This window comes from Rhinolophus sinicus, linkage group LG09 (assembly GCF_036562045.2).
Source record: "Rhinolophus sinicus isolate RSC01 linkage group LG09, ASM3656204v1, whole genome shotgun sequence".
NCBI lineage: Eukaryota > Metazoa > Chordata > Mammalia > Chiroptera > Rhinolophidae > Rhinolophus > Rhinolophus sinicus.
Genome location: NC_133758.1, coordinates 115,002,132 through 115,020,489, shown reverse-complemented (window position 1 = coordinate 115,020,489; position 18,358 = coordinate 115,002,132). Strand labels below are relative to the sequence as shown.

General features: G+C 48.2%; 1 long non-coding RNA gene across 1 annotated transcript; it reads left to right on the top strand.

The window, feature by feature from the left end:
- The first annotated feature begins 14,379 nt into the window (after positions 1 to 14,379).
- Positions 14,380 to 17,402, top strand: LOC141573228 (uncharacterized). Its single transcript, XR_012498937.1, has 2 exons — positions 14,380 to 15,627; positions 16,489 to 17,402. It is a non-coding gene; the product is annotated as an uncharacterized LOC141573228 (long non-coding RNA).
- Positions 17,403 to 18,358: the final 956 nt, after the last annotated feature.

Here is an 18,358-nt window from a genome sequence, read left to right as displayed (position 1 = left end):
AGAAACGGCACACCTTTGTGACTCAATCACTGGGCTTTATAAGCGTGTGCAAGCTCTTTGTACAGGCCGCGTGTGACTGGACAGGGCCGTGCAGCTGGGGAGGCCTCCCTGTGGGAGAGATCTCTATCTGTGGCTGCTCAGATATGTAGGACACCGTGTCCTGCTGATAAGTCAGTCTTTTACTGAGTGGCTTTTAACTTGTTCTTTGTCATCCTAGTAGCTGCTTCTGGACAGCATTTGTTTCTGGAAAACTGAGTCTAAAAGTAGAACGCTCACCACCTGTAAAGCATGATTGTGCCAGTGGCAAAACCTTGATTGTACAGGAGACACTGTAACTCTGGTGTGGGGTCCAGGGCACCTCAGAGCACTTCAACTTTTAGGTGCGATAAACATGGAGAAGTCAAACGCTTATCTGGAAACTTGGAACTTGCTGTGCCTATTTGGGTAGGAAATATCGTGAGATTAGATTTCCAGAACTTCTTGATTTTTGACAGGGCCAGAAATTCTTTGAAAAAAGAAAAGCCACTGCGGCGTCCGGCTGCTGTGACAGAGAGTAGAGTGGAGGGAACCAGGTGGAAGTATTGGGAACACATCGCTTCTCTCCACTCCAGAAAGCCCACTTCAGAGGCGCTTGGGCACCGGCCAGAGGCTGACAGGGTGCAGTTACCTACTGTCGGGGGATTTCTGGTTTTCATTGCGCTTGGTGGTTATAACTTTCTCTGGTGAGAGGGTAATGTAGCAGGCAGCCCAGACCTTCCACTTGTTGAGTCTCAAATTCCTCTTCTGAAAAATACGAACAGAGATATGCACTTCACCAGGTTCTCATGGGGCTTAATAAACCAATGCACAGTTCCTGGCACATCTTAGGCCCTGAAAATGCCCATCTCTTTTCCCTTCCTTTTCCACTTTCCCACTGGGGTGTTTGTTCTAAGAAGGGGAGAGCCCCAAATAAGGTTAGATATGTAACCTGCCACATGCATTGGTGCTCCATGTGGCAAAGGGCGGAATGACCCAGGGAATTCTGCTGTGGGCCATGGGTCAGAGTCAGGACCCCAGAAAGGTGTGGAGGGTTGAGCAGTGGGTGTGCAGGAGAAGGGAGGGCACCGCACACCACCTCTCTGTGGAACAGACCTCAATGCTTCAAAGAGGACTCTAGAACCTGCTCAATCAACTTGGCTTTTCAGTCAATTGATTGACATTCTGAACATTTCCAAAAAGTGTTGGATTTTCCCTGGCTTCAATGCAATGACTGAAAGGCGGAATGGGAGGAGAGGGAGAAGAGCTTCCTTCTTCTGTCCCTGCCATTTCCTAGGTTAGGTGAGTGAGTCAACGGGTCACCATGGGTTCCATTCCAATTCAACAGTCGCAAAGCCACCCAACATTGGACAAGCAGGAAGTGAACTCAGAGAGGTCTGCAGGGACCAAGATGAAATGGAGAGTGCTCTCAACACCAAAATCCCCAGGTAGTGGCCAGTCCAGGATATTACAGAATAACAAACTTGGTCTTTTACATTTAATCTGAAAATTCAGTAAGAAACTGTCTCTTACTCCATCATTAGATATCATCATCTTCAACCTTCTCAATTCTCCTTTTTCTAAACACCCATAAAATGAGAACTGATCTCCATAGGGTGCAGGTTTTCGCTAACATTCTAGCGTGTAAGTGTGTAAGGCATAGCCCAGGTATATTTTATTCACCACTGCACCATCAGTGGTATCATATTTCCTAGCACCTAGGAGGCCCAACATAATTATAGAATGCTGTTTTGACCATTGATGGAAGCCCTCTGGACGTAAGTACCTGAACGCCAAATCTCTAGCCTTTTCTGCCTATGCACCCCAACTACAGGGCATAGCTTGGCTTCCATGCAACCAGGGCTCAATAAACACCCAGTGAACTGACAGAAGCATTGCACATTTATCCAGTACCTTCTGGAGAGAGAGCTGAGGAGAAAATAAATATGTCATACTCCCTGCCCTTTGGAGGAATGCTGCAGAGACCTTTGGGGAATGCTAAGACTGAGATGTCCTCACAGGAAGGGCTGGAGAAAATGGAAGATGTAGGTAGGAAAACCAACATGCTGCCTGCCGTATGTTTGATACGCTTTTTCTTATTTTGTCTCCTTCAATAACCTTCCATTACAAAGAAGAAAAATCAAGGCAGGATCTTAATCCAAACCTTGCCAAAGAATTTTTGGTTACAGTGAGAATGCATTCCCCTGGGAAATAGAAAGAAGGAATTAAGCAAAGAGGATGGTGTGAGAAGGGGCTAGGACTCGGATGCAAGGCTGCTGAATCAGACGTAGAAACGTGAAGAATGGAGTGGGGTTTGCTTCCGGGAGACAGTGCTGGGGACTCAGACCAATGCCAGTTGAAAGGAGCCTTCGGAAGCCACGTCTGAACTTGGGGCCTTGTTCTGTGCTTCAAATAGGGAACTTTGAAGGGTGTTAAAAGGGCAAGCAGTATTCTAGGAAACTTACTCAAGCTCTAATATCAGACAAATAAAAAGGGGACAATCCAGAGACAGAGAATGGGGATTATCGCAAGGTCCCAGATGAATGATGCTGAGAGCCTTGCGGAAGTCTTTCTTTCTTTCTTTCTTTCTTTCTTTCTTTCTTTCTTTCTTTCTTTCTTTCTTTCTTTCTTTCTTTCTTTCTTTCTTTCACTCTCCTAAGTATTCTCTTAATTATCTCGTAAGATGCTCTTCTAGGTGCTGGAAATACAGCAAAGTAACAAGACAGAAGTGATGTTTTTCCTAATGGCACCTACATTCTAGCAGGGGAGATAGACAATTAACAGGAAAGAATTAACTTCACTGGGTGCTAAGCTTCGTGAAGAATTAATAGGTGGAGGGCTGGCGACAAGTGAATTGGGTGGACAGGGAAGGCCTCTCTGAGAGACATGATCTCTGAGTGCCTATCAGCCAATGGCCGTGTGAGGGCCTGTGGAAGAGCGTGGGGGCCGATACAGGGGCAGCCTAGGATCCCAAGGGCCAGTGTCCAGTGGGCAGCCAGCAGGGGTCTGCTCAGGAGAGGCTGGGAAGAGGGCAGAGATGTGAGCAAGCAGTTGAGATTGAATGTGAGGAGAAAACATGAATGAGAGAGAACATGAAGGAAGCTTCGAATGGGGGTGGGGCTAAGGACGAGGTTCAGGGACAATTTCGGACTTGTCAGTCTCTAGGACTGGGAGGTGACAAACAGAGGTGAGTGCTGTGCTCTGGGGGAAGGGGAAGTTTTAGGCTTTATGAAGAAGTGGCATGGTACATAGAGGTAGCTCATGACTCATCTGTGGCTTGAGGCCTCTTTCTTTTAAGGGCAAAGCTGTATTCTTTCCCACCATTGTGGGATTTCCAAAACTGGAATTGCCATCTACATACAGAAGTGATTTGCTGAGCCCCGTGCCTTGAGAAGGGTGGTCAACCTACCTCTCCAGAAAACATGTGGATGTGAAGTTGGCAGACTGCCACAGGGAGAGGACACCAGCATTTTCTGTCAGAACACACATCGCTGGTCTTCAAGTTTAGTTACAAAGACAGCTCTCCAAATTTCGAAATTGTTTTTGGCATTGGCTCGCAATTAAATCAACCAACCAACCAACCAACCAATGGAGTAAACAGATACACAAAAAAAGAAATCAGTGAGATAGAAAGGAATGGAGATGGAGGGTTTTGGGAAAACCCCTGTTGAGAATTCTCGGATGTCTCCACCATCAGCAACCTGTGCTACACAGCACAGCCCTGACACATACTTCTCAGGATGGATTAGGGATCCGGGCCTGCATTTACATAATATTAACATCACTGTCTACATGCGCAAAAGCAAATGCATGTCTCCAGGTTTCTCCCACCGGCCTCGCCTGAGCTAGGTTTCTGCCTGGCTTTCACTTTTTGAGCCAAGGTGATTTATTTGATCTGTCCATTCTTTGCTTTCCTGGTAAGGGGCGGGTTCCCTTCAGGGGAGTGCAGGAGTGCGGGAGCAGCAGGCAGGCCTGCGGGGCCCAACCACTCAGCACCCAGCCAGGCGCGCACGGATGGCCTCTGTTCCCGGCAGGCTTTGCAGCTGCAGGAAGCCACCCACCCGAACTGCAGAAACCGCAGGCTGCTGTGGGTTGACATCCCCGTGTGTGTTCTTTTAAACATGAACGCCATTTACTATCTTCTTAGATGCCTTCTTTTCGTCGGCTGGAACTAGGAAAGGGCAGCAGTTGCTGTGAACCAGGTGGTGCGGGCTCCAGTCTCCCCATCCCCAAAAGGGGGTCAAAGGAGGGGGCGTTGGGCTCCCTCACCGCACCCATTATGGAGGAAATGCCCCTCGGCCGGCCATGCACTAGAAGTCTTCCTCATTTGGTGCACAGAAAGGAGGACTCTGTGTCTTGTCAGGGGCCCTAAGTAATCAGGGGTGTATTTTTAGCGGCCACCTGTCACTGTGGAAGTGGGAGGTCACTCTGTGGAATGAGGAGAGGTGCTCCGGTCTGAGCCATGGCTGAGGGGCGCATCCCCCACCCAGCTCTGCACTTTGCACTCTCTCTCCTCTGCACAGAGCACCCTCTTGCCTCTCGTCTGCCCAGCCCGACTCAGCCCAGGGCCTGACCCCTAACTGCTCAGGCGCCCTCTCCCTGTCCTCTGGCTTCCAGCCCACGTGGCAGTGCCATGGCCCCGGCTCTGAGATCCCAGAGGGCAGAGCACTGTCACTCCTCCATCTCTGGCCGTGAACAGGCTCTGGGGCCCCGTTGGCCTCAGCCATCTGGTGGCACAGGAATATTCCAAGGCAGCCGCAGGGTGGAATCTCTAGCCACCTCCCGAGGCCCAGAGCTGTGGGGTCCCTCCCTGCCCTCGCCCACCTTCCTGACCTCAGGACCCAAAGAGTCCGACCCCTGGGGCAGCGGCAGCTCTGGAGCCTCATTTTCTAAGCCAGTGACCCCCTGAAGGCAACATCCCACAGTGTGTGAGGCCTCTGCACCGATGGCTCTGCCATCCTCATGGGCCCTGGGCTTCTCTAATGTGCAGACGAGGAAACTGACTGAGGCACATAAAAGCTCTTACCAGATCACATAAGCCGTGAAGATCAGATACATGAAGCCATAAACGTGATGGATGCAATTCACTGTACCGTTTGCCTTCCCTCCCCACCCACTAAGCCTGACCACAGAAGACAGAACACCTCAGGGGTCTGCAGACGCTGTGCTGGCCCTGCCCCATGCAGGAGGCCCGGCCATTCACGTCCCAAGGCCATGGTCTTCAATGGCCAGTAACTTTTCTTGAACTTGTGTTTTGTGTGTGACATTGGGTGGAGCAAGGGAGTAGGGGCTGGGAGCAGCTCGCGTGCAGGCTGGGGTCCCAGCTGCCTCCCTCTCCCTGGGATGGGCTTCTGGCCACCTGCCCCACCTGTCCCCACCAGCGTCTGCTGCCACCCTCTGCCCAAGCTGGGACCTAGCCTGGGAGTGGGGACGTGGGGATGTTAGGACAGTCAGGTGTGTGCAATCATGGGCCTGGCCCCTGGCGCCCTGAGGGCCCACAATTACCCCCTGAGGTCCCCCATGCCCAAGGCAGGTGACATTAAATAGCAAATCAGAAACATTAGGAGAACTTAAGAGGGAGACCATGAAAAAGGAAAAAAATGGTTTTCCTCTGTTTTGGACAAGGGGCTCAGATTTTCCATTTGCACAGGGCCCCGCGCGGTGTGTAGCTGCCCTGCCTGGCAGATGCGCCATGCCACTGGTGACCAGGACACAGGTTACTATGGCAGCGCTAGCTCTTCAAGCCCCCATGTGGTCTGGTAGTTTAGATTATAGTTGTTCTTAAGGAGTAGGGTATAAGAAGCAGCAAAAGGTAACCTGAGGTGTGGATAATACAGAGCCCACCTGCCCCCTCTCTCCTGCAGGTGGCTTGGGTGAGGCTACCTCCTCCTTAAAGGCAAAGATATTGTCGAGTGTTTAAGAGCTGCATTCTTAACCGCTGTGTCTAAAATAAGGCAGCAATTTTGCATCTGCAATTATTTATGCCTGGAAATAAGGAAGTGAAATTCCCACCTACTGGAAAGACAGTTATGAGGGCCATTCTGTGAGGCGAGTGTGGCTTAGCACCAGCAAACAGTGACTAGCACGTGCAGGGGGCTTGGGAACCATGAACAGGCAGCTGCCAGAAGCGCTGTTGCTCGGGGCAACGTAGGGATCAATCTTCGTTTCCTCCTCTGAGATATGGCTGCAGGAGCGCACACGGGAGCAGGACTAGTCCTTGGGAGATTTGTGCCCAAGCAGGGACAGTCAGTTGGGCTACTGCCCATCAGTGGTCCTCACTACCTGTTACGATGCTAGCAAGCCTCCCCTTAGAGGACAGTCTCTATGTGTCTGGGACTTCTCTAGGCTGTGGGTCATGCTGGGTGACATGCTTCTGGCCTGTCATGTCCCTGTATTGGGCATGTCTCGTGGACTGATTCCATTTCTTTCAGCAGCCTCCTCTGAGCTGGCATGTGATTGGCCCTGACTCCATAGCCAGCTACAGGGGGGCGGGCCCTGGGCTGCCAGCACCAGCTGTGCATCAAACCACCCGGCCACAGTCATTGGCTATGAAACAGGGGCCTGATCCAGTCTGAGCTGGGGATATTTCTTGTGGCCTATGGAAGTCGAAATTTACTCTTCTGCAAGAGCTTCAAGGGCAATATTCACCCTTCCTCCAAATGCCATCACTGAGAGCACAAGGTCTGGATATGCAGGTGGAGCTTATACAGGTGACAGCCACCTGGTGGAGTCCCAGGGTGAGGCTGACACAGTAGAGGGCAGACCATGGAAATGGAGCCTCACTGATTTCCTTGCTCACCTGTTGGATCCAGCTCTTCTCATAGCTGCTGTCGACTTTTTTTGTTTGAGCTGATACATTTCCTATGTTGTTTAGATGTTTCCGTTTTATTTTAAAATTTTACTGACTTAATAGGTATTCAATTATTGGTGTTCAGGTTAAATTTTGATTAAATCATGAGGTGTTAACTATTCATTCTATCTCTTTTGAGCACATGGCACATATCAATTTTATGGGACTCTCTGTCGTATTCATTTAAAATGTATCCCAGTTTGTTTTCCTTTTCATTTTATTTCTATTATGTACTTGTTTGGTAGAAGTGTGTTATGTGTATGTTCCACATCTGTCACTTACTTTCTTTATAATTTGTTATATTGGCTCAAAATTCTGGAATTATGAAAACTTCCTGAAACGCACTTGACTTTGCTCTTCATTCCTGGGATTGGTGCCCATCAGTCGTTTGTCCTCATCGCTTAGAGTTACTTAGCTACTTTGACTTTGTGTATTTCCTATTTCTGTGTGTCCTTTCTCCTTTTATCGTATTTCTCTGGGGCCTCTCAGTCACCAGCGAAAGAAACTCACTTTGAACTGGCATGTACAACGGTAGACGACTTATTCAGAAGATGCTTGAGTAGCGCACAGATATGAAAGACAAGCTAGCGTGAAGCAAGAAGCACAACTGGGTGGCAAAGACCTGGGCGTGGAACCCTCTCGGCCTCCCTCCCTCTCTCTTCCTGTCTCCCAACTGCAGATCTTGGTATGTTGGTTTCCAGATGCAGACCTTGCTCTGTGCTGAAGAGAACAGAGCCCTGGCCGGCCCCTTACAGCTCCATCACCCCAGTCATGGAATGACCCCGTCCTCCAGCAGCAGCGGGAATGTCCAGGGAAGATCCCAGCTTGAGTCACCTGCTGGCCCAACACACAGACTCATAATAGCTGGTATTTCCTCAAAAAGAAAATTCTTAACCCTCTATGGTGAGAAGACTTTAAAACTCACCATTTAAATCTGAGCCCTTCATGACCCAAAGGCTCCCACAAGTCTGAACCGGGCTGCAGCCCAACCTATGAGCCAAATGCAGAGGTTCCATCCCTGAGCCGCGCTGGGGGGCTTCATGATGACCCCTGCCACACTCTACATCCTCCCAGGAGTGGCCGTGGTCACTGCTGCAGGTGGAGAGCGGGGCTTCAGCTGACGTTGCAGGACTCTGGGAGGGCCTTGGGGCTTCTCAAGAATTCCATCTGCCATGTATCCTTGGAAAGACACTTTGGTCTCTGTATCTAGACTCCTTTGTAAATGGGCTAGGGCACCGGTTTTGTCTGACCAAATTCAAAAGCTTCTAGATCAAACTTTTCTCTACTATTTTAACAAGTGTAGGAAGACCAGGGAAACATATTTACAAAGCTTTGCCTTTATGTCGTTGTCTGGTTTTACTATTTACTACAGAATAATTTATTCAAATTCCTTAGGCCCTATTCTTAAATATGTTGGCCCCTCATCATGGGAGCCATACTTCTCTACCTGATGACAACTTTTAAGACACTTTTTTTTTTTTTTTTTTGGTGTCTTAAAATCTTTTCTCAGCTGTCTTGAATACTTCTGTTTTTCCAGTGCATGTTGGTTAACTTTATTTGCATCATTCGGGGCTTTGATTTTAGTCAGCACTATTAATAATTTACTCTTTGACTTAATGGGGCTGCCGAGGGGATGAGGGAGGTCTGGTCCAAACCGTGCGAGCTCCTGCTCTGGACAGCTCCGGGCCCCTCGTGTGAGTTGCCAACTGCATTACCAAGTAATAAATGTCTAACGAGCTGGACTGCCTGTGCGTGCGCTAAAAATGAACTCGGAGCTCAGTGAGAGAAGCGTTTTTGCTGTGCTTTCTCAGCTCTCTGGAGCTTCGTGAGCTGTGGAAGGAATTGTGGAGACCCTACTTCTCGGAGTGAGCGGAGTGCCTGTGTAAACAGCCAGTCTCAGCACCTGTAAGGCCTGGATTCTTCTAGAAGCACTGCTCCTAAGGAAGTGGCTTTAATCAGCTCCTTAGCCGTGTTCCAAATCAGGCACCATGGGGTAGGGCTTTGTGCTGCTCCTGGTCTTCTCATTTCACTCACTCAGTTGGGCCTGGCCTAAGCTGTTCTAGTGTAGCTGTGGGTGTGAAATGGTTAATCAGCAAAACCTCAGAGGTCTGCAGCTGTGGGGGTGGGGAGGGGTCACAGTTAAGTGTGATAGAGTGACCCATGTTCACAGTGGGGGGGGGGGATTTCTTGCCCTCACACTGAGTCCAGAGGAGTCTCTATGTCTGCAGATAGTTCATTCGAAAGTGGGGAGAGAAGGGAGAGAACACATGTCCAAGTAACAAAAAAGGTGCCGGAACATTCTAGAGAGGCTAAATTGGACGAAAGTCTCTCCCTTTGAGTCAGCGACAACAAAGGTATGTAAGTACAGGAGTGGGTGACTGTCCTTAAAATGTGAGAAGCGATCATTTGCAGACAGAGAGATCGAGAGTCCTTTCCAGTTAGGACAAAACGCTGTTCCGCAGCAAGACGCCCTTGTGACGGACTGGAGAGGGACAGGAGCTGGCGGCACTTCGAGAAGCACCCACGACTGACATGGACCTGATCACTGAAGACGCTGACCACCAACAGGACCCAAAGGGTTGTCCCCAGCTGGGAGTCGCATCGATTCTCCAAGAAAGAGTGAGTGAAGCCTGGTACCAGACACTCAGCAAATCAGTGACACTATCTCCACACATATGATCAAAAGTACCCCTTTAGTCATTGTCATCTGTAGCCATCAAATCAGGAAGGCCACAGCTAGACTTCATTCCATATGGGATGCCACCTAGCAATACTTAAGGATAATTTTTAAGGCACGTAAGCTTTTCTCTATAATTTTAACGCAAGTTGGGAGACCAGGAAAACAGCATCCTTTACAGAATTTTACCTGGATGTCACTGTCTGTGCTACTTCCTATATAGCTCTATTCCAGGGTTTCCAATTCTTTTTTTTAAAGGCGAAGCAAAATAATTAGTGTTGGGCTGAAGTGGCTGCTACTTCAAAATACTGCCGCCATTTCACTGTCTTCAACACAGCTGTCCTCCCACGGGCAGAAACCAAAGGGGCATCAGGCCCTCCCCTCTACTGAGAAGTGAACTCCCTCAGTTAGACCAGGGATGGGTCATTTTGAAGGGCGTGTGGCATTGCATGCTCAGGAGGAAGTGGGAGGGAAGATTAAACAACCACCATCCAGCCGTCCCCTCAGAAGCAAAGCTGAGCTCTCCTCCAGCCACAGACCCTGCGAGACACTTAGGCATAGCAACCCTCAGGGCCCTCCCTTCAGCACACCCACACAGCAGCCCCAGTGACAGCCTCGTGAGTCTCCAGAACTGGATAGCCACCATTTTGGAATAAGGACCCAGCCTTTATTTGCTCATCTGGTAAACATTTATGGAGCACCTGAGTACATATAAATGAAGAAAAGCATTGAGACCCTGTCTTTGAAAGCTCTTAATCTAACGGTGATCAAAACTGACTTGACTAAACCGAGGTGGGGAGGGTGGGGGTCCAAATAGCTCCATCCTGGAAGGACCATGAGTCACAAAAGGGGCTTCCTGAAACTTACTCTTCCCATCCTACAGAGCAAAGTTTAAACACTTGTCTCTGAAGACAGAGAAAATGCCAGAAGAGCCGTGCAGAAATGAACACCTTACGTTCTTACAGAGTAACACGTTTAAGTGCCTCCATGTGCCGTTCTAACCCTTCTAACCCGTTTGCATGCCTGTGGAGCCATCACCACGGCCCTGGCCAGACTGCTCGCCAGGCATGCTTCACAAACACTAACTTCTTTCACCCTCTAATCAATGCTGTGGAGAGGTACTATTATCATTCCCATTTTACAGATGAGGCACTGAGGCACAGAGAGGCTCAGTAAATTGCCCAGGGTCACACAGCAATCAGGGGAACAGCCACATTGCAATGCAGGCAGTCCCACTGTGGACTTTATGCTCTTCGCCACCATGCCTTGCCCCAGGTGGGGAGGCAGCCAGGTGGGGCACAGAAGCAGGAGGAAACAGGAACGGGCGTGTCTGCTTCTGTGAGAGCTTGTCCCCATTACCAGATACACAAACAGCACCTTCAGCTGGGCTGGGGTGGAGGGTGGGAGGGACACGGGAAGAGCAGGTAGTGGAAAAAGGAAAAGCAAGTTCATCAAAACCAGGCGTATGTCAGTTCAAGTCCTAACTTCACAATTGTTCAGCAGAGCTGAGCCTTGGTTCACTCATCTGCAAAGTAGGGGCAGTGGTGTCTCCCGCACGGGGGTGTCATGAGAACTTAATGATGTACAAAAACTGTTCCTACAGTGTCTAGATTCACTTGATGATTAGAAAATGCCAATTACTTCTCATGGCCCCCGTCCCTTTTTCATAAATTAAGATTTGTTCTGGGCAGGACCAGGCAATGCCCCTCCCTAAGCGCGCCCAGCACGTCTGCGGGGCCTGCAGATATGCTGCTAACAGTCTGTAACGACGAGGCCAGAGTGCAGGCCACTGGGACCAGTGATGGGACCAGGTAACACCACCTGCAACCAATCTGTGTTCCCGGAATCGAGATGATCGTAACGGTCGTTGCCAACAAGCTGATCAATACTTGTGCAATGAAAACACACTTGCATTGAGGAATTAAATGAAGACTCTCTCTGGGCAAACTGTTTTGCCCTACATATAACGTATTAGCAGGAGACTGATACATCGTATGTAATATATATATGTGTGTGTTCAAATAAAAGTACAAATCAGTTATTTCTCAGTTCCAGTTCAGAAATAATGATTTTGGGGAAAAATTACAGTGATATTGGGGAAAGGGGAATCTTTTTGTTTAATTGAAATTTCCATAAAATTAAGTCGAGGATGTGCCACATTTTTCAATTGTCTACGTGCAGTGCGTTTTCTTTCGTCAGCAGAAGGTTAGACAATAACCACCCGTACGTTGCTGATGTCCAAATAGTGACAAACAGTGTCCAACGCTTACACTAAGCAGGTACTTGTCATTATATAGAACGTGCTCTGACAGTCAGTGTAGAGGATCACAGAGGAAACGTTTGGGAGACAAGGGGAAAGGAAGAGAAAGGAACGGTGAGGCAAAAGGTGGTGACGCTTCTACCCTGACTGTACAATGGCTCGATTACTTCCCTTCACACTTCATTTCCGCTGCACCTCTAACCGTCTACAGCTCCTGAATGGGCTCCCCTGGCGTCTTGCCTCCCAGGCTCCATAAGGGAAAACGCAACCCCTCTGGCAGAGCCCCCTGACCCCTCCTTAATGGATGGGCTGACTGACCTCATTAATTGGCAAAAGCTATTTATTTCTTCTCTAATAAATACTTCTTAATTCAATTAATCTCCTTCCTGGGACATATGCTGAGTTTAGAGAGGGTGCCGTGGCTGCAGAGCCACCCTGACGCACGGAGACTGCTATACGAGCAAATTCATTCTTTCCAGAACATTAGCCCAGAATTTTTAATAACCTCGCAGGAGCAATCAGGTTTGCACAGCAGCACAATGCCTAGGTCTCCGGCCCAATTTATTCTCTTACTCAGAGACCCACTTGAATTCACGAGCTGGAAACATATCAGTTTAAATTGGGAATTTAGAGGTCTTCCTGATAGAAAGCAGTAAAGCTGTATGCTCCAATTCCAGGCATGTCTAATGGAAATCTTATTCCTAAATGTTATTAAATTACGTGGATATTGTATTCTTGGTTTCTGTGACCCATTACGTACTGTAACAGCTTTATTTAAATGGCACCTCGGGGCATCTTTTCAATAACCTATTAAAAAAACAACTGAGTTATCTATAATAAAGGATCTCATTTATTAACAGTTCTAAATTGAATAAAGTCTCCTTTCTCTTTGAAATAGTCAGATCAAGAGACTAAATAATCAACACTTGTTGACGAAGCAGCAGTGAGGCGGGAGGGCCACTGCAAGCCAGGACTCACTCACCCCGGCTTCCTTACGACAACTGACTGAAAAAGAACGCGAGGCATCCTATGCCTTCTCCTGTTCATCTCTTTACATGTCCCACATCTGGTTCCTGTGTTTTCTGAGTGTCCCCAATAATCCTACTGAACATACAATTCCTGAAGTTGTTGGGAAAAGGAAAACATACTACATTTGCCTGTAAGAGTGTCCCAGTCAGACAAACTTGGATTTGGGTGGTTGAGTGGGTAGAAGCATCAATTACATGAACGGTCCACTTCACTCCCATGGAGTAAAAGGCAGACAGAAATCCTTTGTGTCTGAGAATGGGCCAGGATTACAGCGTGTGATTCAACGTCACCACCAGGGCCACTCACTCCCCTCTGCCTTCTCTCTCTTCCTCCCTGTCCAAAGCCCTCTAGAAAGCATCAAACCTTCTACAGGGAGGAGTTAGAAAGCAGGGGTGTGTTTGTTTTGTTAAACAAAGAAACTTCCTTGCCAAAAAAACAACAACAACAAGAACAAAAAAATTGTTAAGTCCATTTTTAGATTTTATTGCATGAGAAAAGCCAAAAATTGGGAAACAAAATTCTTAAATTTACATCAATAGGGAAATGTTTAAGTCGAAAATGATGTATCCATACTACAGAATATTACACATTTTTTAAAAGAATGAAGTATATTTGAGCTTGGGAAATTGTTCATGACATTCTCAGGTTTCTTCAGTATGGAGTAGATACAGTCTTATAAATAGACATAAAGCGTAAAGAATAACGATCTAACGGTCATGAACTCACTTTAGGAAAACCAACCATCGTCATTACCGTGAGGTCACCAGCGTCCCGCCCCCTAACCCGACCTCCTGGTCTCCCTGCTCAGAGTAAAATACTATCCTGAATTTTGAGTTTATTTCCCTATGTTTCCTAGAAAATTATTCTTATTTTCCAACATCCATAAATAGTATATTTTTATGTCCTCTCTTTGGACGTCACAAGAATGAAAGGGTACCTTTTACACTCTTTTGTGACTTGCTGGTTCCACTCAAAAATAGGTTCCTGACACTCACCCACATTGCTGCATGATGCAGAGTTGGTTCATTTTAACAGCTGTGTAGTTCCCCATTGTAAGCAGGTGTCGCAGTTTTTAAAAATATTCACTTGCCAGGGAGACTTCTGGCTCCTTACAGTTTTTGTTGTTCCAGACAGTGCTACTATTCTTCATATTCTTGAATATTTTAAGTTTTCCAACCTGGTGATATGATAACATGGTTTTAATTTGCATTCACCTAATACTAGTGAGGTTGGACATTTTTTGTGTTTGTAAGTCGTTTGTGTTCTCTTTTGTCAGTGCCTTTTCATGCCTTCTGTCATTTTGCTATTGCTTTGTTATCAATTTCAAAATCGGGTTTGTAGGGGTTCTTCATGTGTTCTGAAAATGAGTAATATACATTTTTTATACGCTCTGGAAATGACCCTTATACGTATTTGTGAAAGACTCTTCCAGTGTGGAGCTTGTCTTTTTAGTCTCTTTATAGAAGTTCTCCGTCCAGATCGCGCGTCAGCACCGGTCCTCCTTGTGACGTGCGAGCTGCTGTTGTACCTGCGACCCAACACAGTCAGAAGCCAAGGCCCGAGCATCCACTGGGGCAGCTTTCTCCTGAGGCTGGGGTGCGTTTCCAGTATAACCCCCAGCCCACCTGTCTACTCCCAGGATCTTCCGTCACCAGCTTTGGATGGAATAAGAAAGAGTTCAGCCACAGGCTTTTGAGACACCCAAGCAACAGGAGGAAACTGCATCACTTGGACACATCTTTGTCAGGATGCAAATGACCAAGGAATGTTCTCCTTGTGCCTTACGAGCCCGTGGCGAAATCCAAAGAACGTGGGCTCAGAGTGGATGGCGAAAAGCTGTGTCTGAGCATCTTCTAGGAGTGGGGGCTCTATTTGGTTGTAACACGGCACTAAAGTCATTTTCAGAGAGGGGAACTCTGAGGCACTAAAGAGAGGAAGTGCCTGAGGTCACCCCAGAGTCAGTGTCAGTTGGCAGAACCAGAAATAGACTTCAGATCTAACTCTCAGTTCAGACAAGGCAGCATGTTCTGCTTTGATGATAGCAGAGAGAGAGAGAGAGAGAGAGAGAGAGAGACCCACATCTGTCTAGTGAATGCAGGATAATTACTAAGAACGGTTCTTTTTTCTGCTCTTCCACTCGGGCCCATCTGGAAACCCTCTGCTAACTGGTCTGAACTTGCGGAGGATTCCAGCCAGAAGAAACCCCCAATGGTAAGCGCTGCAGCTGCTGTCCCCCAGCTGCAGGCCGCGCGTCTTGTGATTTCCGCAGGGCTCAGACGGTGCCTCTTGGTTTCTTCTTGGCCTGTGTGCTGAGTGTGGGAAAATTCTGCGTGGGAGGCTTCTTTCTCCAACACTTTGGGAGTGTGCCACAGCGCAGGCCTTGCCCTCCTGAGGACGCCAGCGTGCATCCACACCCGTGTGAGGGGCGGCTCTGCAACGCAGTCCAGGCGACGTGCAGAAACCCCCTGAGAAGCACACGTTGGACTTGCCTTCCACCCAGCTCTGAAACCCCGAGGTCAGGGCCTCCACCAACAGAGAAAGCATGGCGAGTTCTCCTGCCTGAAGCCTGTGGAAAAGAGGCTGATCTTGCCTTGGTTTCCTCAGTGTGTAAAACGTTTCTTCCCCAGTGAGGCTTCTTGGGGCGCTGCACCCAGTCTCTCCAAGGAGGCTGAGAGACCAAGGCTTACGCAATGAGGTGCAAGAGAAATGAGCACAAGCTAAAGCATTCCCTTCTGGTCTCCATTCTTTCCCAGAAATAAGAGGTTACAGAGAAAATACAAATGGAATCTAAATCTGGTAAGATTTGCAGAACCTCAAGGTTTCGCTGGGTCAGGAACAGGGTAAAAATAGTCTCTTAGGATGAATCCTGGCCAGGAAAACAGAGACAAGCGAAGGGCAGGAAAACCTATTGCAAAATTTCACTTTTTCCAGCTTCCTATCTGGTTTCACTGTCTCTGACTCAGTCCTTTCTCCCGCCACCTTCCTGGCATTACGAGTGAGGCAGCTGGAGCCCCAGAGTCCAGGGGCTTGCAAAGTGGGGACTTTTCAAAGGTCCCCTCACAAAAACTGTGGTAAAGCTAGATCCCGGAAGTGGACCAGATGCCCACAGAGCTGAGCAAATTCCCGCGATGCAGGACCTTACCTCTCATCACGAATATGTCCCCGAAGCCCAGAGAGCAGACTCAAGGGGCCCAAGGGGGAGGGATGACTGAAGGCCACTTGTCACCCGCACGTGTCCTGCTATCCCAGCTGAGCCACTGGTACCGTATTTCTGAACCTCTCCAGGATGGGACTCCGGCTTCCCCTGACAGCTGGCTCCCGCCTAGCAGATCACTTGTGCTCATTTCCTTGGGGTGATCCAGCCTGTTTACATCCAGTGCTTGTTCTCTCCACATGGACCTATTCTATCCCAGGGTCCTGGCACGGACTCAGTGACCTTGAAGATTTGTCTGCCATCATCATGTTTCATGTATACTATCCAAAGGAATTCAACTGCCCAAGGCCGGCAATAGTGAGAACAACTCACACTCGAGAAATTTTCTTAGGACTTCTCAAGCTCTGTAGGTTGCAAGCAGCAGAGACCCACTCAAGCTGCCTGAAGTAAAAAGCTTGTTTTCATTGTGATGTACATTCTGTCTTGGTTTCTTTCCTAATAAGGAGCGAAGCACGTCTTGTGGTACCCGGGAGCAGAAAGGTACCCCAGGCCTTCCCAGAAGTTGGACCTAGAAGAGGAAACTCCAAACTGACCAGCCAGGAAGCCTGGTTCCTCTCATCTCCACCAGGTCTTACATTCTTGTCTCTCCTCCGACTGCCTCTCACCCCTATAATCTGCAAAATGCATTTCCCTCTTGAGGCAAATACATGCCAAAATATGACTACCCTCATCTCAGCTTCACAGCCTTGCCTCCAAATCAACTGGCATGTTACATACAATTCCTAAGTCCTGGGATGAAACTGAACTGGCCGTGTTGGGTTAGGAGACAAACCCTAGTCCATTAAACTGCTCACAGGAGGAGGGGCTTATGGTTGAAATGAAGGTACATGTCTGCTTTGTGTGGCTGAGACCGGTGTGTGCTCCTAAGTCCCATCTACAACAGAGACAAGCTAACGGTCATGGACTTACAGTAACTAATACGCTTTCCCCACATGACTGTGTATAAGAAAATGGCAGCTCTGGAGCCTTAGAGGAGAGATTATTTGTGCACCCGCTTTCTTTGCTAGCATTCTTTAATTCTGATTGTACTTTGATGGGGGCAGGATATTGAATGGGCTGGAGCCGTCTCTGGGTGTGATCAATGGTAGCCCACATCTGACAGCTGGGCAGGTTAATGTGTTAACAGATCATGGACGGGTCCCTAATGGAGCAGCTAGTCGTAGCATGGTCCCTTGGCACAGGCGCCCCCCCCAGTACTGAGCCCACAGCAGTGTGTGCTGTGACCACGAGAATGTGTGTGCAAGGCCATGAGGACAACCAACCCCATCTGTCACCTGGAATAAAATCGCAAAGTGTCAGCACTCCATATTGTCTTTGTTTGTAAAGGTGAAATAAAAAAGTGCATTATTACATAGAAGATGGATGACAGTCAGAATATCAAGCCATAATCATGTCTAGATTTAAACAATATCTGAATTCACCAAATGCATTGTCTTAGTCTGTCTGGACTGCTGTGACAAAATACCATAGACCTGTAGCTCATAAATAACAGAAATTTATTTCTCACAGTTCTGAAGGCTGGATGATGAGGGTGCCAGCATGGCTGGAAGAGGTCAGACTTCTCACTGTCCCCAAATGGTGGAAAGAGTGAGGGCGCTCTCTGGGGTCTCGTTTATAAGGGCATTAATGCCAGACATGAGGGCTCCACCCTCGTGGCTTAAGCACCTCCCCCAAGACTCTGCCTCCTAAGCCATCACCTTGGGGGTTAGGATTTCATGTTTGAATTCAGGGGAACACAAACATTCAGGTCATACATTTATAAAGCAGGCCCTGGCTTCCTCAGGGCTTTCAATATATGTATCTCCTCTTTTACACAGCATTTATCATCTTGAATGGCATTTGGTTTCATACTTGTTTTCCTCACTGAACGTTTGGGTTCGTGAGTGAAGGTACCCTGTCTTTAGCTTGTCATAGACTTAGGAGCTAGTCCAGTGCCTGGCACATGGCAACAAACAGTTGTCAATAGCTGGATGAATAAATGAGAGATGGAGGAAACCATTTAAGAATTAAAGGCTGGAAAGAAAAGAAGGGAGAACTGGAAGAGAAGGAAGGTAGGAAGTGAGTGAGTTCAATGATGAACGTGACACCACAGGGAGCCCGGGTGGCATGCGTCCTGTTCACCTCTGCAAGCTGGTATGTGCAACCTTCTGGACCAAACAAGACAACACAGAGGTGATAGTCGGCTTCACCCAGGAAACTAACAAGCTCAGGCCGAGGGCGGAAAAGTTCCAAGTGTCATGTTGATTTGGGGTGTTCTCTGCCCCTTTTGTGTACCCCTGCCCTCTTCTCATGCCTAACACCTCCAAACTCATC